Below are 26,445 nucleotides of genomic sequence, written 5' to 3' on the forward strand. Positions count from 1 at the left end.
AGATGTCTGTGATGGTTTAAAATATGTCCTGATGGAGGGTTGAGTAGGTTGAGCTTGGGAAGTTTGAGGTGTAGGTGTGGTATGTTCTGATGGTTGGTGTGGTGGTTGGGATGTGCTGGTGGGTTGAACATCAGGGTAAATAGATGTGTAGGTTTGAGGATCAGCATTTACAAGAATTTGTTTTACAGACTGAGGTATCTGTAAGGGTCTAACCACTTTCTTCTTAATGTCAGCATTTAACAAATCATTAAAAGCCCTTTTTGCAAGCTTAAAAGGTGGAATTGAATCAGTGGTAGGTTGGGGTTCATCAGCACAATAAAAATTATATATAAGCTGACAGAATCTAGCAAAGTATACTACATTCCTATCCTCTATCATCCTATCCCCTATGAATCCTAGCACAACACTTGCAAAATCAAAGTGAGTTTGATGAATAAGAGCATACCCGATTTGCTGACTCATAATTGGAATGGCATCAAAGTTGGAGCACTTATTGGCGAATGCCTTAGTGATACAATCGAAGAAAAAGCTCCATTCCTTCCTGATATTTGCCCTTTTCAACTGTCCAAGCTTGCCCAAACTTTTCTCATAGCCCAAACTGGCCATGAGCTGCTGTAGAACAGGGTCCTCCACTGTGGAAAAAGTACAGCCTTCTGGTAAGTGGAGAGCTTTACGAACTGCTCCAGGAGTAACCATATGCTCAACATCATTGACTTCAAATACGATGCTTGGAGTACCAGTAGCACCACCATCATCAAAAATCCCAGTCCGCCAAAACGTCAGAACTTGTTGGCTTGAAATAGTTTGAGGTTGGGTCAAAGCATACCCAATCTCACTATTTGCTAAAAAAATCTTGCACAAAGTGCAAATCTGATGGAGCTTCAGCCTTGTTCAAGATTGCAGCATAGTTGTTTGGTACAAACTTGGCTCCATCAATAATTAAATCTTTGGGTGCCATGAGAAATAAGTGAGAAATTAAATTTCCTGTAAGGTATTTGATAAAATGTCTGTAAAGAAACCGTAAGTAAAAAGTGAGAGAGAATAAGAAAAGAGAGAGAGTAGAATAAAACTGAAAATAAAAGATTTAAAAGTCTTTAATCTCTTTTACTTAGACCCCCATGTGACAACAGTTAAAAAGTAGTGGAACGGACCTTTACACCTGTCAAACATGCAGTAGTTAAGGCAAACATTAATGGGCACGGTTAATAAGCAATTATTACTTATCACATGCAGTTTTTCAAGGAGAAAAACCGTCCCACTAACCAAGTAATCCCATTAAATAAATGATTATTACTGTTGTATCTCTCATAAACCAATATTCAAAAAAATATGACCGTTGAGGTAATGACCAAAAATAAACCAAGTAAATAGATACTGCCACAAGTCATCAGAATATGAAATGACTCAAAGACAAAGTCTTGCAATAAAGTAAAATTTCATTAATATATCAAATGAATACATTTCATGAAACTTAAATTACATGCATAAAATTACAAGATTGCCCTAGTCTAAAATCTCTAACATTAACAACCTTAGTCCTAGTCTAAAAGACTGACAAAGCTGACAGTGAAGAGAAATAGGAGGATTGCAATTAAACCTTCTTCTTCCTATCTTCAATAAAAAGAATAGCAAGACAAATGATTCTCTCCTGCTGACGAAGAGAACGGAGATGAAGATTTCTTTGGACAGTCAACAAGTCATTTTTAATGATTTCTGGAAATTGAATCCAGAGATTAGAAGGAATGTTATTTATAGGATAACAAGTTGGAACTCCATTGTTCCAGATGGTCACTTTGTCTAAGCCATAGAAGTAAAACCAACCAAACTGAGTCATTGTTTGAGAGAGAAGAAAAAAAAATGATTTGTACTGAAGGATTATTGGTCAGTTATATAGACAAGGGAAGACCAAGGGATGCATGAAATGTGAAACGAAAAGAAGTAAAGCCTCGTCTCCCTAGACCGATGAGTAATAATGACAGCCATTGGAAGCTTAAAACATGAGTTAATGAGCACACGAAACAAGTAAAAATTATTGTGCATATACGAGTACCATTAACCCAAATTATGTTGACTGTTTATATCTCACCCAAACATATTCTGATTTTAAATATGACTGTTTCAGATTGAACCACAAATAAGTCAAGTAAAGAATCAGGATTTAATATCAGAACTTAGACTTATATCAGAACTTAACAGTCATCAGAACATGACTCCTTAACTCGAAAAGTGAATGCCTATTTATGTAATTCTTCACACAAATACTGATTCTGTTTCTTCAGAACTTAATCATCAGAATTTCCATCATAACTTGTCCTCAGAATTTATGCAACTGACACTTAACCTGTTCATCTAAAATAACATTTATCACCACATTAATTTTCATTATCCATATGGAGTGTCTGATTCGCTTTAGTACATCTTAGAAATAAGGCATAACTAAGAACTTTGCTCAAAATCTGTCATTATTCTGAAGTCTACTATAGAATGAGTTCATGCATGAGTTTACCTCAACTGTTTTGTGCTCATTTTATGCATCTTTTGAAATTCCATTTTATAGTGGCTTCTCAGTGTAAGTGAGTCACAATGGCTTATCATAATTTTTGTTATTATCAGAGTATTTTTCCAGTAATCATAGAGTGTGAAAAGTCACCAAGAAAATATTTATTTTGGTTTTCTAATGCATATAACTTAATACCAGCAATGCACTTGGGTCTTCCCTTCCACATTTTTACTCTAGATCTCAAAGGAGTACCTGATTTTTATTTCTTTTCTTTTCTTTTTCTTTTGATAAGTGAGGCTTATCAGCACTTAGTACCTTCACCAGATTTACTAACATTAGAACTTAACAGATAAGAAGCACTATTCTAGTTTTTGACTTAGTAATAAGATACACAAAGTAAACTTAACTAAGCTCAATATCAGAATTTGCTTGTGTTAAAAGATTTCCACATAAACAACTACTTCATACATGGGATCTTTAGTATATTAAAGACTACTAGGTCAACATCTAGCACAGTTATCCTCATTGAATTGAATAGTCACAGAAACATTCATATCACTATCAGAGTTTAGAAATACACATCAGACAACAATCAGCACTTAAGCATATTTCATTTTAAGCATAGAATACATAAAGATAGCAATATCTGTAAATACTGATCATAAAGTCTGATGTATCAGAACATAAACTAAGTAGATTTAGAGAAAGAACTTGAAACCATTCCAAGTTCATTTACCAATCTTGTAAAAGTAGCTTCACAAGTGCTCTGATACCACTTGTTAGGTCACACACATTGTAGAAGAGGGTTGAATACAGTGTTTATCACAATCAAATTGAATTAAAGAACACAAGTAACAGGAAACAAGCTTTATTAAACTCTGTTACAATATGGAACTGTCATCTCTCAGTGATGAACAAATTATCACGAGAGTTGCTAGGGTTACAATAAATAATAACTTCGATTATGATAACACATATAGTGTAAACCCTATGTCTGTGTTTATATACTACACAGTTATAAGATAATCTCTAATTGATATGAAATATAATTCTGCTTCCTAAAATATATCAACTAGTTATCTTTTCTTCCAAATATTCTATTCTTCATAGAATTCCTTCTTCATGCATATCTCTTCTTGCGTTTGTCTTGATCTTCTTTCCTTTCAATTAGTCGCCTTCCTTATCTGAAAGTCTCCTTAAGTCCTGATATTATCTCCTGATAACTTAAGTCTGACAACTTAAGTTCTGACTTCAGTATAAGTGCTGATTTCCAGTCAAGTAAGTACTGATTTGTCCAGTTTAAGTAAGATCTGAAAACTAAACACAAATCATATTAGACATGACATTATCAAATATATCTAACAGATGGATCAGGATGTTAACAGTTAGTAAGAGAAGATAATGGATCACGATATTAACAGTTTAATGAGAGGAAATTTATGCACTCAAAAGAATGATCACGGTATCCTCAGATTTCTTTCAGAACTTGGATACTACAAGTGGCAGGATTAAGGAATGAGATGCTAAAGGGAATTTACAATCCTAAGTATATAATTCGTTCAAGAAATACCAAATTATACAGAAGTTTAAAGAAGAATATTGATAGCCGAATACCAAAAGGAAATTTCACAACGGATCAGGAGATGTTAGGCATATAAAATAAATAAGGAAAATGTCAGAGGCCTAGTGGATTATGGAAACCATTGGAAATATAGAATGGAAATAGGAGTATATTACTCTGGATTTTATAGTCAGATTACCAAGAATGAAAGCAAACCACGATGCTAATTAATTTATGGTGAACGAGTTGGCTAAATCAGGTCATTTCTTGTCTATTAATAAAAGATATTCACTGGATAAGTTGATTCGCATGTATTTGAAGGAAATAGTTATTTGTTATGGGGTCCCTGCATCTATTGTATAAAGTCAGGATCCACGATTCAATTCAGGATTTTACAAAAGGTCTTCCGGAATGTTAGGCACCAAGTCAAATATGAGTACAGCTTATCATCCGCAGACTGACGGCCAAGAGCGAGAAAATGATCCAAACAACCGAGGACATGTTACGTGTTTATGCCATTGATTTCAAAAGGAAATTAAGGAGAGCATTTACTTTAGTAGAAATTGCTTACAACAACAACAACTATCGTGCCAGTACTAGGATGCCTCCATACGAAACTCTTTATGAACGTAAATGTCGATCACCAGTATATGAGATGAAGTTGGCAAACGTGAAATATTTGGACTAGAGTTGCTACAACAGATAAAGGAAGCTATTGAGATTATTGATAAAAGGATAAGTGCCACGCAGGATTGTTATCGAAAATGTGTAGATCAAGCTAAAAAGAGTACATAATTTAAAGAAGAAGATTTAATATTGTTAGCAGTGTTACCGTGAAAAGGGATCATCCATGATCAGAAGAGAAAAGAAAGTTGAGTCTGAGATACATTGGACCTTTTGAAATTTCGAAATGTATCAGTAAAATAGCATACGAATTAGCGTTACCCAGCATGGGTAGCATATTCATAATGTTTTTATGTGACAAGGTTAGAAAAGTACGATATAGAATTTTAGACATGCGATAGGATGTGAGCCGATAGAACTTCAGGCATAATTGTCCTATATTGAGAATTCAGTAGAGACTGTAGAAAAGAAAGAGAAAGTATTAAGAAAGAAAGTTATAAAGTTAGTAAGATTGTTGTGGAAACCAAAGGGTTGAAAGGATAACCTAAGGTTCAGAAAGAGATATGTGTGAAATAGTGCCCTGAGTTATTGCTTAAGTGATTCTGAGGACAGAATCCTTTTAAGGGGGGAAGGATGTAATATCCGGGATATGACGTGTAATTATTTTTTTATAATAAATATTATGTGATTATTATATGAATTTTGGTAATTATCTGTGAAGTGGTATCTGTGTTTGGATATGTAAATATGATATAATTTGAGTATTTTAATTTTTATATGTCCAAAATAAAATATAGATAATTGTCATATCTTCCTATTTATTTTTATGATGATTTATGATTTTATTAGATATTTATGGATTTTATAATTTCTATTTCCGTGTAATTACAAACTATTTTATATAATCAGGAACCAGCCGACCTCAACCGGTTTTACATTTTTATAACCCGAAACTCTTCCGAGAACTCCTTCCTAACCTAATTGTAATATTCTGAGAATTTTCCATGTTTTGACTTTTTCGATCCGGCGTACGGTTTGTCCTGTGCGGGTCTCGGCACAATATTTTCGATACAATATTCGTTTCGGTAAATCAATAAACTCGTATTTTTGATAAACGGGATCTTTTTATTAAACTATTATAATTATCACCTCGTAATACGTGTAACCAGGCGCTGAGACCAAGACCGCTATCCAAATTATACTGATTTGGATAATTATCCCGAAAACCGGTACTGTTTGGATCCGTTTTTATAAATAAACGTACTATTTTTTATCCAGAATGATCCAACGGGATACAAATTTCCTGTAATTATAAATAGCCTTTACCGTATTTTATTTCGTACAGAAAATCATTTGCAACCAGTAAATTATATAATTTTACAGAGAAAATACTTTTATTCATATAAACTTCTGACAATCAAACTGCAATTTCAAGGCGTTATCGGATTCTGATTAGAAAGCTCGAGTAATCAAAATGAAGGTCTTGAGGTGTTCTATCAGAATCAATAAGTCTTACAACTGCAGAATCAAAGGGTATTTTTCTATAATTTTTATTAATTTCGAATTATTTTGATTAAAAATATGAATTTTTATTCGGATGATTGTTTGAATGATTTGATGCTTGTATGTTGTAGAAATTTTCTTCCTGATGATTTTGATATGTCATATGACTGATTTGGAGTTCAATAACATGTTCAAAATTGAGTTTGATTTTCGAATTTTGAAATTAGGGTTTGTAACCCGTATGAATGTTCTTGATTGAATTTGGGGGTTTCTTATTTAGGGATTAACAGATGTTCTAGATGGGTGGGTTTTGTTCCCCTTGAAATTTTCAATCGATTGGTGTATAGTATGTTAACAGACGATCCCTGGTTCGAAGGGAGTTGTCATTTAAAGTTTCTTCGAGTTCACCGGAAACCGGCGAACTTCCGGGCCAATTTCCGGCCAACTCAGGGGTTATTAGAATGATTTGATAACATGGTTGTGTTCCTTGTGAGCTGTAGTTGTGATCTGGAAGTGATGGTGGTGTGAGGATGCCGGAATCGAGCTCCCCGGCGAGACAGGGGAATTTTCCGGCGAGGGGTGTAAGAATTACAGTTTAGCCCCTGTAGTTTTAAAAACGAAACAGTTTAGTACCCCAGGTTTCCAGAGTTTGCATATTTTGTATTCCTGTTTATAAAGTATTTAAAAATCATATTTTCTATTTATTTTAATTATAAAAAAATTCGTTTTTAGTTACTGAAAATTCCAAAAACTATTATTTTAATTCAAAAATAAATCTGAATTAATTAGTTAATTAATTTTAGTTATTAATTAATTGATTAATTGGTCAATTAATTCAAAAATTAATTGATTAATTGATTTAATTAATTATTAATTGATTTTAATTAATTATTTAATTAGATTTAATTATTTATAAATGATTTAAAAATTCCGAAAAATAGTTTTGAGCTTTAAAATATTATTTTAAATTATTTTAAAGGCTCGATAATTATTATAAAATTATTTTGAAGCCAGATTTGGCCAACCGAACCCTGTTTATTTTTTTTTAAAATTGATCCAACGAACCGTTTTGACTCCGAAAAATGTTATAAAAATCATATTAAATACCCGAAAGACTGTTTATGGCCCGAGACTTCCTTATAAATGAAATTTCATTGATTGTTTGACCCGCTCTGTGCTATATGTAACTTATTTGTTTGAATGTCGGTCTATGTGATCAGTTTTTACTTGTTTTAGCATAACTATTAATCCGTAAATCGGATTTGGGTGGAACAAAGGGTAGATGAAACCTTATGACGTTCATGTGACGATTCAAATAATGTAAGATGAACATTGATCGATACTTATGATGCCTAGCAGAGTAGACAAGGCATAGAAAAGGGAAGCAGGTGATTAGAAATTGGAATCGATACGTAAAAAATACAGCAGGTGATCAGTGAATAGAAGTAAGGCATAGAAAAGTAGACGGGTGGTTGTTGAATAAAGTCATTAGACAAGTACAAGTGAAGTTGGAATCGATTGTGATAAGGCAAGTACTTCTAAACCTTTTTCGAGATATAATGCAAATATTTCTAAATTTTCTCGTAACATATTGTTAAGTATTCAAAATAGCTCTGTTTATATTATAAGTACTTTGAATCCTTCAGCCTTAAACCTGAGCCACATCATTTAATTTTTGAGCTGTAAGCCTTACTCTTTGCGAACCATTTCTTGTTGGTTTACCGGATACTAAACCACACAAATACGATAGTACTCCACAAATATATACCCATCATATACCCAACATTGGAACAAAATTGTTTGAACATACAAAAACTTTTATACTCAACCATACCTTGTGACATCAAAGAACTAAACCTTGTAAAATCATTGTTCATCTAACACCCGATTCTCCTACAGGCTGAAGGCCATTTCTTATACATACCTTAATACACCCTTGTGATACTCATAAAATGCATCATGCCTTTATACAAATATTTCATCACTGTTGATTATGATCTTGTTTTATTAAGTTATATTATTGTTCATATTGAATTACTTTAGAATTTGATAGTTTTCTTTATGTGGACCAGATTCGTGGTCAGACCAGATTAGTGGTCGAATTAGGCCAATGTGTGCCTTGAATCCAGTTTATAGAGCAGAGCCGTGTGCCTTGCTCGGGGTTAGTGCGTGACTGATCATCAGCCTAACCTTGTTTTTTTTAAAATTAAAAATGAATATCCAATTCTAATAATTGTTTAACAAGAAACTTGATTCCTCTGAATCATCTCGTTTGATCATTGATTAACCTCAGTTATTGTTATTGTGACTTGCTGAACTAGTTAGCTCACTCTTGCAAATCTTTTTATGTATTCTACAGTTAAGAAGGATACGGTTGACAGCGGGGTTTCCCAGTTCAATGTACGAGCTAGGATTCCAGATTGAGTTGGATCGAGCTAGCAGGAGCTTAATACGGTAGTGAGATCGTAAGATTGTAAGAATAATTTCATTATCAGTAGTAAATTAAATTAGTTGGGATTTGGTACGTTATAATAAAAGTTAAGGTTGTGGCTTGTTTTCATACTTTAACCTGTTACGATCCGTGGTTATGTAAAGCAGGGTCATTGCAATGAATATTCCATATACAGGTTTATATATTGTGTATGTGCTGTGGACCCCAAACTTCTGACCCGGGTTTGGAGGGCGCCATAATATATTTATTTATTTATTTCATACACAAAATGTACACGAAACGTACACGAAATTATTAGTTATGGATATATGTTTACTCTTCAGTACACAAATGCTAAATTTGTCGGATATGTGTTTGACATTCAGTATATGAAACATGAAATACATGATATAAAAATATACGAACAACAAAATTGACAACTCTGAGTCCCACCCCACTCCTTGAAGTTGTTATCAATGAACTTTTTGGCACCTCTTGAAATATATATTACTTATGTAATATACTAATACATTATAAGTAAGATATGATATTTTGACATTTATTGTATGTATGTTAGCTATTGGAGTACTTCGTAAAAGTAGTACTGTAGTTAATCTGAATTAATTAACAAAAAATTCTGAATAACGTGATACAATACTTAGGCACGTTTTAATTTGCGAGTGCTCATGTTTACACGCATGATCTCATCTTATTACAGAAAAGTTATCGATTGACGAGTTAAATATTAGCATTTGTGAAATATTTGAGAACTAATATATGATTACTAGTATTTTTTTAACAAAAAAAAGAATGACAAAAGTAATATGCGTATGATATACATAAAAGGATATAATAATTTTATATGAAATATGAAAAAAAAATTAACACTCTTAAAAGTGCCAAAAGTGTTCTAAGCAATGGTGGCTATAAGAGGATTGGGGATCGTGAGTCATCGATCACATATATATATATATATGCATTATATTGAATGCACTATTACAAATTAAAATTGGAGAATTTTGTAAAATGACTACAACATATCTACATATTAAATACTTGTTGTCTGTATTAAATACTTGATATCCTTACATAATTGAGAGGGATGGTTTTAGGTAGGGATGCACATGAGTTGACGAAATCAATCAAATCAATTTAAATCGAATCTATTTTCGGCCAATTAAACTCAACTGTTATAACCAAATATTAGATTGGGTTAAAAATATTTCAACCTGATTTTGATGGGCTGAGTATGGATTTTAAGTTATTCTTAACCAACCCAACCCAACCCGATATTATAATTTATTCGTATAAATATATATACTATGTACATCTCTATTTTATACTTGTTGTATCACAATGTTGTTCAATTTTCAAATTAAATTCGTTCATATCAAAATTAGTCAATTATATATTTATTTGCATACACCATTAGAGAACATTCAGGTGATTAGAAAAAAATCAGGTTGGATAAGAAGTTATTGACATTTTATTTTAGTATACTCTCATGAATGACAGATCAAAGAGACTCAAGGAGAATCATATGCATTAGACAAAATTTGAGCATGTATTGTTTTCTGACTTGTCTATTTGTAAGGCCTGTATTACAGAAAGATGTTGGATGATTAATATGATTTTGTCATATATAATTTTCTTTCCTGTATTATGCATTCTTAACTTCAATTTTATATTACTTACTGAAAAAATGCTGACAAATTAGGTAATAATTACTTGATTTCCTTAACTAACAGGTAATAACCTTGTTATGGATAAGAAATCAAGGTTATTACTTGCTGTATTTAATACTAAGATTCGGGAGCTCAAGGCCTTTAATGGCTGCTCTCGTGTTTCGTGACTCAATTTGCCTTTACGAGATGCCTACGTATCTCTGTGAATTAGAGAATCAAGCCAAAAAATGTAGTTCTGATTTGTGGGGTGAGGCCCCTTATATAGATGTGGGAGTCCTTGAATTGGACTTGGTATAGGAGACTTGGTGGACAAGCCTCTGAATTAGGATAGACTTAGGAGTCCTAGGAAGTAGGAAGCTGATTCCTTATCCTTTTAGGTCCCCTTGAGGCTAATCTATAAGGATTTATATCCTTATCGGGACTCTTCTCAATAGCTGATTTTTCCCTTATTAATTAATTACGAAATTAATTAATAATTAGGGCTTTTGAGCCTTTTTTATTCCATCAGGCCTGATCTGGTCCATCAGGCTTAACCTTTCTGGTCTGAGTTTCATATATCCTTTTATTGGGCCTAGCAGCCCACAGCTTGTACAATTAATGCAGTATTTAATTATACAATCATAATTTATTTATCCCTATCATTTGCCCCCCAACTTTTGGGAAACATTGATTAGGTTTCACAGAAGTTAAGTCTATTTGTTCCCTTACAGGGTTTCGTTTTTCCGTAAAGTGTGGAGCGACCTACACATTTACAATGAATTTTTCCTTTTATTCAGGAATTATCTTAATTTCCAGGAATTTTTCCCTAATTTTCTGGGATTTTTCCCTTATTTTCTGGGATTTTTCCCTAATTTTCTGGATTTTTTCCTAATTTCCCGGGTCTTATCCTTAATTTTCTGGATTTTTCCCTAATTTCTCGGGACTTATCCTTAATTTTCTGGATTTTTCCCTAATTTCCCGGGACTTATCCTTAATTTTCTGGATTTTTCCCTAATTTCCCGGGACTTATCCTTAATTTTCTGGATTTTTCCCTAATTTCCCGGGACTTATCCTTAATTTTATGGATTTTTCCCTAATTTCCCGGGACTTATCCTTAATTTTCTGGATTTTTCCCTAATTTCTCGGGACTTATCCTTTATTTTCTGGATTTTTCCCTAATTTCCCGGGACTTATCCTTAATTTTCTGGATTTTTCCCTAATTTCCCGGGACTTATCCTTAATTTTCTGGCTTAAAATCGATCAGAATGCATTCGAAATCGATCAGGATGCAGACAAAATCGATCAGGATCCTGATCGAATTAGCTCAGGATCTTACACTCTGGTCGACAGGATTCCTGATCGATTTCGATCAGGATTCTGACCGAATTGGCCTTCAAAGTGACACCCTAGTCGATTGCTACACGGGCTTAATCGACCAGGATTCCTGATCGATTTCGATCAGGACTCTGAACGAATTAAATGGCTCTCGACCATTCTGATCGAATGGAATATCGATCAGGACTCTGTTCTCCGTCGATTAGGACTCTGATCGATCTTAGGGGATTTCTTCCCTCCTGTTCGAATAAGATATCGATCAGGACTCTCTTCTCTGTCGATCAGGACTCTGATCGATCTTAGGGGATTTCTTCCCTCCTGTTCGAATAAGATATCGATCAGGATCCTCTTTTGCATCGATCAGGACTCTGATCGATCTTAGGGGATTTCTTCCCTCCTGTTCGAATAAGATATCGATCAGGATCCTCTTTTGCATCGATCAGGACTCTGATCGAACCATATTAAGGTTCTGGTCGATTTTTGACTTTTTAAATTCCACAGGAGCTTCTAGATTGTTCCTGATACTTCTTGTAGATGGGCCTTTAAGTTGGGCCTGGCTAAATGGGCCTAAAAGCGCCTCGTATTCCGAGCTTTTCGCCTATATAAGTGTAGTGTGGAGTGAGAATCCTCACTTCACTTCCCACTTCTCATTTTATCTCACATTTTTCTCTAAAGTTCTCCCTTTTGAAGGCGATTTCCGGTGACCAAAGCCACCGCAGCTCCTCCATTCTCAAGTATTTCTGGGTTTCAAGCCTTCAACCGAAGCATATTAATGGCGGACCGTGACCTAGCTCGTTTGCAGAAGATGAATGTCTCTAAGAGAGGTACAAACATCCAAATTCAATCTCCATATACTTCCCTCATTGATATGATTAACTCGAGAGGTGATGAATATCCTTCTCTGTCTGAGTTAGATTCGTATAATCATGGTAACACTTTTCATGAGTTAGATGGTAGGATAGAGTCTATGAATACCCTGTACAGACTTCCACCCTACCTTAGGATCACTCCAGCCGCCCCTGGGGATAGGACTTGCAATTGGGAGGGGGATACCCTGTTCATTTATCGAGGAGCCCTGACCGCAGGTCTTAGGTTCCCATTTCATGAATTTATTCCTCGTTTACTAGCCGATGTACGAATCAACCCTTGTCAACTCCCTCCTAACGCCTGGAGGAACATTATCTGTTTTATGGTCCTTTGTCTCAGGAATAGCTTTCCTCTTTCCGTAGCAGTCTTTAGGAAAGTTTTCCAATTCTATAATAGTTCCATGAGTCAGCCGGGCTGGGTTTTAATTCGCCAACGGCCCAAAATTCCCCATATCTTTGATAGTAACTCTATAGTCGAGAACAACCCTAAATGGAGGGATGAGTTTGTTAGGCTGACCTGGGCTGGGGGTGATTGGGCCACACTCTTCCGTAGGCCATTTTGCAAAGTATCAGATGGTAGTCCTGGTAGCATCAGATTAACTGATGAGGAGGAGGTGGCCTACCAAGCCTTAATTTCAGACGATGGGAAAACAGACACCTGGACCCTTTTAGAGGAGTTTTCCTTGAAGAAAGTTGGTCTCTCCCAGGCCAGTGATAAGGGTAAACTTATACCTGCGAAATTATTTTTCCTTCTCTTTAACCGTACTTTTTCTTTTTTCTAGATTTTAATATTCCTTCTGCTTTTCCTTTCAGCTTGTGAGGCTATTAATAACGTCAATAGGCCCAAGGAGGGGGAATCTGGCCGCCAGAAGAGGGCCAAGTTAAACAGGGATCCCAGGAGCAAACCTGACGGTCCTACTTTCCTTAAGCCCCACGTCCCGGTGGTCGAGCTGGGGGACGATGTGGATCCTCCACTTAAGGCACATTCCTTCAGGCCTAACTGGGGCTTCAGGAGGAGCGATACGGTGGTTGGATCCACCAAACATGCCAAGGATTGGTCGTACCATTCCATCACCCCCCATGATTTCACTGACATTGTTACGGGGAGTGATGTCGAGACTATTGAGCTTCTGGGCTCTCAAGCCCAAGCTGCGGTAATTTTCTTTTTTCTTCTCTTCCTTTTGTGAATTTCAACTTTTCTTGTATCCCAATGAATTTGCGCCAACTCATACATATTTCTTTGCAGAGTAATACCTATTTCCAGGCGTCCCTACATCAGGCTAGATCTTGGAAGGGTAACTTTGATGTTTTTGAAAAGGAGATGAAGAAGTGGGAGGAGAGAGCCAAGGTCCTAGAGAAGAAGCTGGACACGAAGAAAGAGGAGCTGGCTAAGGCTCATTCCGAGCTGGTGAAACTTAGGAGCGATAAGGATAAGCTCATTGATGACTACATGGATTCTGACAAGTTTAAGAATCTCATGGAGATTCATGATGAGGGTCTTTACTCCCTACAGTTCACTCAGGGATGGGATGCGGCCGTGAAGGCTGTTTCTGAGAAGTACCCGGGCTTAGTCGACCCTAAGGACTTTATAAGTCCTGAGCAGGCTGAGTCAGAGGACAGCATAGACGCCCTCTTCGACTCTCCTCAGCCAGATGATCGCATCTTGGATCCTAACACTGCTTCTCCTCCCGCTTCTCCTGTGAAGGACGCTGAAGGCGCTGATAAGGAGAAAGAGAATGAAGGCTCCCGCATGGAGGAGTAGTTTTTCTATTTTGTAATTTTATCCTTAATTTATGTCTGGACTTTTTTTTGTATTAAAACTTATTACCCTGCGGGGCTATGCTACTTTCCTTATTTGCATTCTCTCCTTCATTTTTCTGATACTTTAACATTCAAACTTGGCTTAATGGGTCACACAAGTATTATCACAACTCAAACATCCATAGGTTGAAATAATTTCGAACTCTTCAATTTCAAGTCTGGTTTTCCAAAACCTTACATAATATGGGTTCGACCCTGATCTATAATAGCTAAAAAAGAAAAATACTATGCAAACAAAGCTTCAAGGTGCTTTTAAACCTACTTGTCATAATGACAAGTGAGAATCGTACTTCGACCATCTTACACGTAGTAAACCTTCAGGTTTTGTGCGTGCCAGGTTCTCGGGACTTCAAAACCATCCATAGTCTCCAGCTTGTAGGTTCCTCTACCCTGAACGCTCTTGACTCTATACGGCCCTTTCCAATTTGGGGCAAGCTTTCCTTTCTGTCCGACACCAGAAGCCTCTATTTTTCTCAAGACTAGGTCACCTTGTTTGAAAAACCTCTCTTTAACCCTTAGGTTGTAGTAGAATGAAGCCTTTTTCTGATTTTCTACTATCTTTGCGTGTGCTCTATCTCGCACTTCATCGATTAAATCCAGGGCTAACTTCTGCCCTTCCTCATTTTCTTTTTCATCAAAAGCCTGAATCCTTGGAGAGGAATGTGATATCTCCACGGGAACTACTGCTTCTGCCCCATATGCCAACATGAAAGGAGTTGCATTTGTCGTGACTCTACAGGTAGTTCTATAGGCCCATAATATGGGAAGTATCTCATCCACCCAATTATTTCTTGACTTTTCGATTCTCTTCTTTAGTCCATCCAGGATTATCCGATTTGCTACCTCCGCTTGCCCATTGGCTTGCGGGTGAGCCACAGAGGTGAACCGTAACTCAATTTCATTTTCTTCGCAATACTTCTTGAATTCCTCGTTGTTGAATTGTGTTCCATTGTCAGTGACGAGGATATGGGGAATTCAATATCGGCACATAATGTTTTCCCACAGGAATTGTGCAACCTGTTTAGTTGTGATTTTGGCCAAGGGCTTGGCTTCAATCCACTTAGTGAAATAATCAATGGCTACAATCAGAAACTTCCTTTGTGCTGTGGCCATATGAAAAGGCCCTAGAATATCCATCCCCCACATAGCAAAGGGAATAGGTGAGTTGATGGAGGTCAGCATCTCGGGGGGTTGTCTGGCCACTGGTGCATGTTTCTGACAGCGATCACACTTCTTTACATATTCTTTGGCATCAGCCATCATTTCTGGCCAATAGAAGCCTAAACGGGTTATCTTATGAGCCAAGGCCCTGCCCCCCAAGTGTTGTCCACAAATACCTTCATGTACTTCTTCAAGAGCCAAGCGTGCCTCATCGGGCCTGAGACACCTCAAGTAGGGAACCACGAAAGATCTTTTGTAAAGAATCCCATCTATCAAAGAGTACCTTAGTGCCCGAACAGTTAACTTCCGTGCTTCAGTTGCATCATTTGGCAACCAACCGGTCTGAATGTGAGCCTTGATGGGATCAATCCATGACGTCCCCAAGCCTACGGGAGCCACAAGCTTAACATCTATGCTTCGTGTCTTCAAAACACGGAAGTACACACTCCCTGAACTCTCTTCAATCTCAGATGAAGCAAACTTTGATAGCGCATCTGCTTTAGCATTTTCTTCCCTTGGAATGTGTTCAACATGGCATTCATTAAATTGGGTCATCACAGCCCTTACTAGGCGAACATACTTAGCCATCGTATCATCCCTTGCCTCAAATTCTCCCTTTACCTGGGATATGATCAGCTTCGAGTCTCCACGGACCTTTAAGTTTTTGACTCTAAGTGTCCCAGCTAGACCAAGGCCAGCAATCAGGGCTTCATACTCTGCCTCATTGTTTGTTGTTGGGAAATCTAGCTTCATGGCATACTCAATTAAGAATCCATCAGGGCTTTGCAAAACCAACCCTGCTCCACTGGAATTTGTTTTTGATGCTCCATCAAAATAGAGAACCCAATATTCTTTCTCCTTGTCCCCATTGTCGACTCCCTTGTCTTGAGGTATGGTATCTTCCTGCCCCCCGACTTCTTGGTTGGGTATGGTACATTCCACCAGGAAGTCAGCTAGTGCCTGGGCTTTTATGGCCGTACGTGGCTTATACTTGAGATCGAACTCTCCCAACTCTATTGCCCACTTAATCAGTCTCCCACTTGCCTTGGGACTGTGAATGATATTTCTCAGTGGCTGATTTGTTAGCACTTCAATTTGGTGAGCTTGAAAATAAGGACGCAGCTTTCTTGAAGCCATTACCAAGGCTAAAGCGAATTTCTCAATGGCTGAATAATTCAACTCAGCACCATGCAAAATTTTGCTGACATAGTATACGGGTTTCTGGACTTTCAGTTCCTCCTTAACCAACACCGCGCTCAAGGCGCTTTCTGAAACAGCCAAGTACAAGAATAAAACTTCACTCAGAACTGGCTTGGCCAACAACGGGGCCTGGCCCATATACTTCTTTAACTCTTCAAATGCCTTCTGATTTTTCTCACTCCATACAAAGTCTTTAATGTTCTTTAATGACTTGAAGAATGACAAGCACTTGTCTCCTGACTTGGAGATGAATCGTCCTAGCGCAGCAACCCTTCCTGTGAGTTTCTGAACATCCTTGACAGTTTTTGGGGGTTCCATGTCCAGGATTGCCTTTATTTTATCGGGGTTAGCCTCAATTCCCCTCTTTGAGACCATCAATCCCAAGAATTTTCCAGATCCTACTCCGAAAGCACACTTCGTAGGATTCAACATCATCTTGTGGTACCTCAGGACCTCAAAAGCTTCCCTCAAATGGGTTATATGATCAGTCTTTACTAGACTCTTGACTAGCATGTCATCAACATAGACTTCCATAGTCTTCCCAATAAGATCCTTAAAAATTTTATTCACCAACCTTTGATAGGTGGCTCCTGCATTCTTGAGACCAAACGCCATAACAAGATAATAATAAACACCAAAGTCAGTGATAAATGATACCTTTGGAATGTCATCCTTATGCATTTTGATCTGGTTGTATCCGCTAAACCCATCCATGAAACTCAGCATCTCATGTCCAGCGGTGGCATCAATCAAAGTATCAATTCTAGGCAGCGGAAAACAGTCTTTGGGGCATGCATCATTCAGATCGGTGAAGTCTATACACATCCTCCACTTTCCATTAGCCTTCTTCACCATTACAGGGTTTGCTAACCACTCCGGAAATTGAATCTCCTCAATGAAACCAGCCTCTAAGAGCTTTTCCACTTCCTGCTTTATAGCCTCTTGTCTTTCCGGGGCAAAATTTCTTTTCTTTTGTTTCACTGTCTTCCGGCTTGGATCCACGTTTAGCTTGTGAGTAATTAACTCCGGGTCTATGCCTGGCATATCAGCTGCTGACCATGCAAACACATCACTATTTTCTTGCAAAAATTTCACTAACTTCCCTCTAAGGGGCTCCTCTAATGTGGCTCCAATGAAAGTCATCCTCTCAGGATTCTTGGGATCTAAAGGAACCGAAACCAATTCTTCTGCTGGCCTTCCTCTATTCTCATCATTTTCTCGAACATCCATATCTTCAATAGGAAGAACCTGCCCCCCGACTCCGTCTGCCCTCAAAGAGGCCACATAACAGCTTCTAGCCATTTTTTGATCTCCTCTCTCTTCTCCAATCCCGTTTCGGGTGGAAAACTTCATGACTGAATGGTAGGAAGAGGGGACTGCCTTGAAGGCATGTATCCCTGTTCTCCCCATGATAGCATTATAAGTTGAACTAGCCTTTACCACTACGAAATCCAGCATCTGCGTTGCTTGCCTTGGCTCCGTACCTATGGTGGTTGGCAACTTGATTATCCCTTCCACAGGACATTCTACTCCAGCAAATCCATATATCGGCATGTCGGTTGGTGTTAACTGGGAGTCGTTATACCCCATCCTTAGAAAGGTGTCGTGGAGCAAGATATCCACAGAAGCACCATTATCCACAAGGACCCTCTTAACCGGGCTATTTCCTATTATTGGTGTTATGACCAGCGGGTCGTCATGGGGAAACTTCACACCTTCTAGGTCGGAATCATCAAAAGCCAATGTTACTTCTGTCCTGGCCCTCTTCGGGGCTTCTCCAACAATATGCATAACCTCTCTAGTATATGCCTTTCTGGAATTTTTGGACAATCCAGCAGCAGTTGGACCTCCAAAGATCGTGTTTATCACAGGCCCTTGAGGTCTCGGCCCTCCATAAATGGTGTTTATAACTGGTCCTCTAGGTTGGGGATTCCGCCCCTGATCATCTTGGTCCCTTCTACGATCTTCAAAGTTCTTCCTTCCATTATTATTTCTGTCCCCTCCATCTCCAGTATACTTATTCAATCTTCCTTTTCGAATCAAAAACTCAATTTTATCTTTCAATTGCCTACACTCATCGGTGTCATGGCCAACATCTTTGTGAAACCTGCAATACTTGCCCCTATCTAGCTTGGCGGGATCAGCCTTCAAGGGCTTAGGCCAGCGAATATCTCTGTCTTTCTCAATCTCCATCAAAATCTGACTTCTGGGAGCATTCAGCTTAGCGTATTCAGTGAACTTTTGCCCAGGTCCTCCCTTCTTGGGGGTTGAATCAGGGTTTTGTTCGGTTCTAGGATATTTGTCCTTAGCGATATACTCCAAATCAGTTTTTCGTTTCTTGCCTCCAGTGGGCTCATTACTTACTACGGTCTTCCTCATACTTTCTTCAACCTTGATATACTTCCCTGCCCTCTCTTGGAGCTGCAACATGCTCTCAGGGGGTCGTTTGGCCAAAGACATCTTAAAAAACTCATCCCTAGTTCCTTGTTGCAATGCTATCATGGCTACCTTATCATCAAGATCTGGGACTTTTAAAGCCTCCTTTGTAAAACGATTCAGGTAATCTCTTAAGGATTCCTTAGCTCCTTGCACAAGACTCATAAAAGATGCTGAACTTTTCTCATGGACTCTTCCACTGATGAATTGCTTAATAAAAGCCTGACTTAGTTCTTTGAATGATCCAATAGAATTTGGGGGTAGGCGACTGTACCATCTTTGAGCCATACCCGACAGGGTTTGAGGGAAGGCCCGACATTTTATAGCATCATTCACGGGTTGCAGCAGCAGTGCATTAGAGAATCTCCTAACATGATTAGCGGGGTCTCCCGTGCCATCATAGGCTTTGATAGTGGGCATCTTGAATTTCCTTGAGACATGGGCATTCATTATCTCTTCTGTGAAGGGTGGAGTTGGATCATCAGGATCTCCAAGGGGAAGGAGATTGCTCGGATCAGTTCTTGGGACAGCAGCCCTTCTTCTTACCGGACCATCCAGGTCTATGATAGGAGGAGGATTTCTCCCCCTAGGAGGTATGTAGGGTCTGGTGGCTTGGTGAGCCTCCAAATCACGCCTCAGCCTTTGGATTTCAGCCTCATGAGCCCTGATCTTTTCCTGCACTTCTTGGGGATTCGCCCCTGGGGTGCTTTGGGGGCGTTGCCTTCCATCGGCTATTGGCTCTTTTCCAGGGCGCCTCCTTCTCGGGGCCACTTCATCATCCGAAGATTCGGAGTCTCTCTCAGTGTATGGACCAGAAAATTCCCGATCCTCAGGGATAGGATCCAAACCTCGTATATAGGGGGGCGACCGCCCTCGTGCTTCGCTTCGCCCAGCATATCCGCTTCCTCCAACCTCAGGGTGAAGGGGCATCCCATAAGGAGGGTTAGTAGTAACAACAGTTGAATATTCATACCCGACGGGTCGAGAATTCACAGGTATATGTACTTGCTGAACTTGAGGATTCGTACCTTGAATAGTTGGGGGAGTTGTCCCTTGTGGCTGAGGTTGAGTTGCCCCTGTCTGGGCTTCCCCCTGAGTAGATGCATAAGTTGAATGGGGAGGAACCTCCACGGTTGATGAAATCACCTGGGTTGTCTCTGATGGTGTTCCTTTCTCTAGAGCTCCAATTGTTCTCCGTGTTCTCGCCATGGTTGTTATTGCGTTCCCACAGACGGCGCCAAATGTTATGGATAAGAAATCAAGGTTATTACTTGCTGTATTTAATACTAAGATTCGGGAGCTCAAGGCCTTTAATGGCTGCTCTCGTGTTTCGTGACTCAATTTGCCTTTACGAGATGCCTACGTATCTCTGTGAATTAGAGAATCAAGCCAAAAAACGTAGTTCTGATTTGTGGGGTGAGGCCCCTTATATAGATGTGGGAGTCCTTGAATTGGACTTGGTATAGGAGACTTGGTGGACAAGCCTCTGAATTAGGATAGACTTAGGAGTCCTAGGAAGTAGGAAGCTGATTCCTTATCCTTTTAGGTCCCCTTGAGGCTAATCTATAAGGATTTATATCCTTATCGGGACTCTTCTCAATAGCTGATTTTTCCCTTATTAATTAATTACGAAATTAATTAATAATTAGGGCTTTTGAGCCTTTTTTATTCCATCAGGCCTGATCTGGTCCATCAGGCTTAACCTTTCTGGTCTGAGTTTCATATATCCTTTTATTGGGCCTAGCAGCCCACAGCTTGTACAATTAATGCAGTATTTAATTATACAATCATAATTTATTTATCCCTATCAAACCTGTATTTTGGACAATCGTTGTTCTATTGGTATAAACATCCATATTCATTTACTTTTAACAACCCGTTCAACCCAACCCAAATCGAGCCAACCCGACATTCAAAACATAGGGTTGGGTTGTGTTTTTATTTTTTATGATTAGGGTTAATAATTTTCAAACCGATTTAATTGATTCGGATTGTTAAAATGCCTCCAACCGGCCAACCAACCCATGTGCACCCCCATTAGGAATTTTATATACAATCTGCAAGGATCAAAATATAAATTTTGTGTGTGTATTTACTCGAGTCCTCCCTCGTTTTCAAAAGTGGTTATTCTAATCGTTCCATGGTAAGTAAAGGGAAAATGTTATAGGCGTTGCTAGAAGTGCCTCCTGGAAATCCGGTGTCTCAATCCCAGTGAGTTTGATCATCCTCTCTATTTTTTCTATTGAATCTTTCGCTTCCTTACTTGAACTAACTATAATTTCTAATAAAAATTGTAGATAAAAGATAGATAAGAGAAAGAAAGAGAAAGAAATAATTTTTCAATCCTTATTTCATGTGTAATGTAACATAGTAATTATCTTTTTCAATTGGGAGAGATGGCTGAGTGGACTAAAGTGGCGGATTGCTAATCCGTTGTACGAGTTATTCGTACCGAGGGTTCGAATCTCTCTCTTTCCATTTTTGTTGATGATTTCATATTTGATTTCTCTTTCAAATTTCTCCAATCCTTTTTAATGTTTCCATGGTTATTTATGCTGCCGGGAAAAAAAGGGGAATATCAACAGAACATAATAAGAGATTTCGAGTATTTTATTGATCAGGAGACACCAGGATTTGAACTGGGGAAAAAGGATTTGCAGTCCCCCGCCTTACCACTCGGCCATATCGCCAAAATAATACAAAAAAAATAGATGCAAATTTTCCTGCTTTAGGTCGGATTACTGAACCACTTTTTTGTACTTGTATCTTGAAGCCTGTTTTTATTATTTTTATTAATTCTTTTCTTTTTCGAAAAGAAGGGCCCTTTCCTTTTTTTATTTAATTTAATTTGATCGATTCGAGGACCATTGGGAGGGGCATGTGCAACATGTATCTTTTTTAAGGAATTTCGAGATTCTAAATAATGTTTGGGGTACTAAAATTAGTCTCTTCCAAATTATATAACACTAATTATGATTTGTGGACACATATATATTAATGCACAACTGTGCATGATTTTATAAGAGTCATTATCAATTAAACTCTACCACTTTATCATTTGATACTTATTTCAGGATATATTTTTAAGACTTTTATCATATATTTCTTATACTCCTTCCGTCCCTTCAAGTTCTTTACAGTGGGGGATCGTCACATATTTTAAGACTCACATAAAGTATGGTTCTCTAAATAATTTTAAATATTTTATTCTTTTAAATAAAAATATAATGTATAAATTTTAATACATAAAAAAATTAAAAATAAATTATAGAACTATACTTTATAGTAGCCTTAAAATGTGTGTCAAATATGAGAAAAAGTATGGAAAGAAATGAGTGGGTCGAAGGGAGTACGTAATTACATTTGTCATTGGCGCAGAAGTTTTTTATAATTATTTTTCCCTTATAAATCACAAAAAATAGATAAATGTTACTACAACACAGTAGAACCTCGATAAATGAATATCATTGGAACCAAAAATATATATTCATTTAAAGAAAATATTTATTTATCGATTATTGAATATTTTATTTATTTATCAATAAATTAATATTTATTCATTTAGATATTATTTTTAATTTTTTTATAATTTCTTTACTACATTTTATATTTGAATGTATCTAAAATGTATTATAATTATGATATTTAATAACATGAATTTTCGTAATATTCTAAATTAGTTTTATGCATGTATGCCTGAAATAGGTACACCAATGTGTATTCACCTGATGTGGTACATAGTACTGAGAAATATATTCAATGCGTGTAAAATATTAAAAGGAAGATGCTTACAAATTCACTCATAATCACAATCATAAACTAATAATGAAAATTATTTATTTTATCTTTATATAAATATAAATTTATTTGATCTTTATATAAGTATAAATTTATTATTCGAACTATTATGATTATTCATTTATATTTAAATAGGGTCGATAGAGATTCAACTTTTTTTATTCATTAATGCATTTAACGAGGTTATTCATTAAACTCATTGGTCCAAGTCGGGACCAGAAAAAATTATTAATTTATTGAGGTTATTTAGTTATCGAGTATCTACTGCATTTAGAAAACTACATTTGAATTGATATTCATTAGCAGCCGAACTTGAAAACAAGCAAAAAGGAATATTTTAAAAAAATATTACTTAAGTATGAATTCAAAAATTAATTTTATTTTTAATTTCTTTTTATTATTTAGTTTAACTATTTTGTGAGCTGCAATAAGATTATAATGAATATCAAAAATAGTATAATATCCCTATATTACCTTTTAGGAATGAGATGTTAATATCGTCGTGTGAAAAATTGTGTAGTGTTAAAATAGGTTGAATACACGTTACAAACAAATTAATAAAAATATAAAATCATATAAAATATAAGTCATTATCATATATTACTTTTGTTAGGTAATGAATACAACACATGGGAGAATGTGTTTTGGATATTTTTAAGGCTTTTTGAATATTTTTTAGTTAGTGAACAAAGCATATAAGAAATGCAGCAGTATTATCTTAACTGAAAATAAACAGTGCTACAATATTTCAAAACTCACTTAATTTTTGTATTAAAATCAAGCTAGTGTTTTGCTACAAATCCTGGGTTCTTTATAAGTAAAGAACTCAGCTTCTTCCTTGAGAGAGTTACTAGAAATTTTAGATCTGTTTCATACATTTAAAAATAAAGGATCGGTGTTTACTCTATAGATTAGTAAACACAGGTTTACACATCATGTAATAGATTGTACTAAACCCTACTTTAAGTTATCTCTAAAGCTTTCCATTTATGACTTAGTGTATCTTTGCAAATCTTGTGTATTTATGACTTTCCTTTATCAGTTAATCTTGGCCTTTGATCTTGTACTCTTCAAGCTGCTTTTGTAGACTTTTCAATCTAACCGATTAGATCGTTTGTTGATTGATAATCTTCAATATATAATTGTCTACATTCTGTACTTGAGCTTCATATCGAGATCTCCAGTTTGATCTATAGAGAACTGACATCTCAATAAGTATAATGGCTTATCGAGATCTTTTAGTTCTCTATAAGTGTTTTGACTTGTCAAGGTCTCCAAATTTCTGCATGTAGAAATGACTTGTCGATATCTCTGAGATCTCTATATGTATTTTGACTTGTAGATATCTCTGAGATCTCTAATGAGAAAATTAACTTATCGATATCTCCAATCTTCACATCTTCATTTTGATTTGTCGATATCTCTGAGTTCTCTAATACAGAAATGACTTGCCGATATCTCTGAGATCTCTATAGGCAATTTGACTTGTCGATATCTCTGAGATATCTAATGATAATTTGACTTGTCGATATCTCCAATCTTCATGTCTTCATTTGGCTTGTCGATATCTCTGAGACTTCTCTATAAGATATTTTGGACTCGATAAGTCAATCTGGAGTTCTCGAATGACTTCTCTATATGACTTGATCTGCGACTTGTAGATATCTTGACTTGGAGGTGGTAGAGTGTTTGAGTTTGTTGGCATATGGGTTTGAGTTTGATTGATTTGAATTAGTAGGGTATTTTTCTGTGGTTCTAAACCATCCTCCTTCTTCTTCCTTCTTCTCTCTTCACCCTTTCTCATCATTCCCTTTCTTCTTTACATCTCTTTTTTTATCTCCTTCTTTCCTGCCAGTTGCCTTAGAGGATTGACTTGAATTTGAGCCAGAAGGTTTTTGATCATCATTCTTCTGCTCATCATCATCCAAGTCATCCTTATTGATTTGAGTTTTAGGCAAATTGGCTTAAGGATTCCTTATATATCTCCCCAAAAACTTGATCATTTCTTCATCCTCAAAAGTCTTGTACAACGTAGTCTTCAATTCAGTCTCCAAGGTCATAATGAGATTTTTTTTTGCCATGACACATTGCTTAAAAATTTGGAAGATTTTGTAATATTTGGTGGTAGAAAAGATGTATGCCACTCCCTTACTTGGCTATAAGTATGCTTCTCTAAAAGTAGATACTTGAGCTTTCTTCAATTCAGTTAGAAAGAGAGTGTCTTCTTGAATCACTATGTGGACTTTATTTATCAGAATGTCCAACTCAAATGCCCTTCTTATGATAAGATAGTTAAGGGACACCTGTATGTATCTGTCTACCCCAGAGTCATTTATGTTGACCACAATCCTTTTCTCCTGAAAATTATCCCTTGTCACTAAGATCACCCTTACAAAGTGTATTGTCTTGTCCAAGTCCTTCTTGTAAGTGAAGAAATTGTTGTTTAGAGAAGCCTTGAGCAATTCATCAAATTCCATGCTCAAACTAGGTCCCTCAGCTGCTTTGATGAGCTTCTCCATTCCAACAACAATTTCTTGAGATTTTCCCTTGTTAGCAGCTTGAACAGTTTGGGTAGATGATCATAATAACCTAGCCTCTATCTCTCCCTTAGTCTTTTTGGAAGGCATGAGAAGAGGTGTAGGAATTTCAGGCCTCACAGCTTCTGGAAGTGCAGGCAAGGGTATGTTAAGTGCACCCATGATGGACCCCAAAGACACAGAATTCTGTAATTAGAGATGCTTATGGGAGTCAATCAAGGTTTGAATATTAGCTTGTTGACTTTGAACCATGGCTGTGAGTTGGGAGACTTGATTTATTAGAGACTCATTGGCTGATTGTAAGGTGGAAACCTGAGATTGAAGAGCCTGATTTTGAAATTTTGTTGATGTAGAGATGGGTTGTTGAGAGCTGGAAGAAACTGGGGTACCAAAAGTGGCTTGCACAGCTTCCTTGATACCATCCATCAAAAGAGCAGATGGCTCATACCTGCTTTGATAAAGTTGGTCTAGCTTGAGTCTGGTGTCATTAGACTCTGTGATGTGTTGTTGAACCACTTCATGCAAGGCCACAAAGGATTGCCTCACTGAATCTTTCCAAGACCTGATCCATCTCCAGTGTGAAGTCTTTAGAGATCCAGGCATCCACATTGCCATCATGCTCAGCTTCATTTACAATCTTCTGCTTTTGTTTTTCAGCATCTTCATTATAGCTGAGCATAATTGTTTTGATAATCTTGATTTTTCATGTCTGAAGATAGCAAATGCTGTGAGATGTTAGCAAGACCTGAAATTTGATCAAGTAGAAGATCATCCACAGTGCTTGGTTGAGATTAAGCATTTTGGAGCCACTGTTGGATTGTATGAGATGGTTGTTGTGAAGGATTGGATGATGAAGGAATATCTGTGAGTTGTGTGGTGGAGGGTAAAGTTTTAATAGAACCACATGTGACAGATATCACAGTTTGATTCACAGGGTGACCTGTGATTGTGACAGTTTGTTGTTCTCCACTTGTGGTGGGAATCTCCATTGGAATTGCAGGAGAGTTA

General features: G+C 37.0%; 1 non-coding gene across 1 annotated transcript; it reads left to right on the forward strand.

The window, feature by feature from the left end:
• Nucleotides 1–21,492: 21,492 nt before the first annotated feature.
• On the forward strand, nt 21,493–21,580 carry TRNAS-GCU (transfer RNA serine (anticodon GCU)). Its single transcript has one exon. It is a non-coding gene; the product is annotated as a tRNA-Ser (tRNA).
• The last annotated feature ends 4,865 nt before the right edge of the window (nt 21,581–26,445 follow it).

This window comes from Apium graveolens, chromosome 3, assembly GCF_009905375.1.
Source record: "Apium graveolens cultivar Ventura chromosome 3, ASM990537v1, whole genome shotgun sequence".
NCBI lineage: Eukaryota > Viridiplantae > Streptophyta > Magnoliopsida > Apiales > Apiaceae > Apium > Apium graveolens.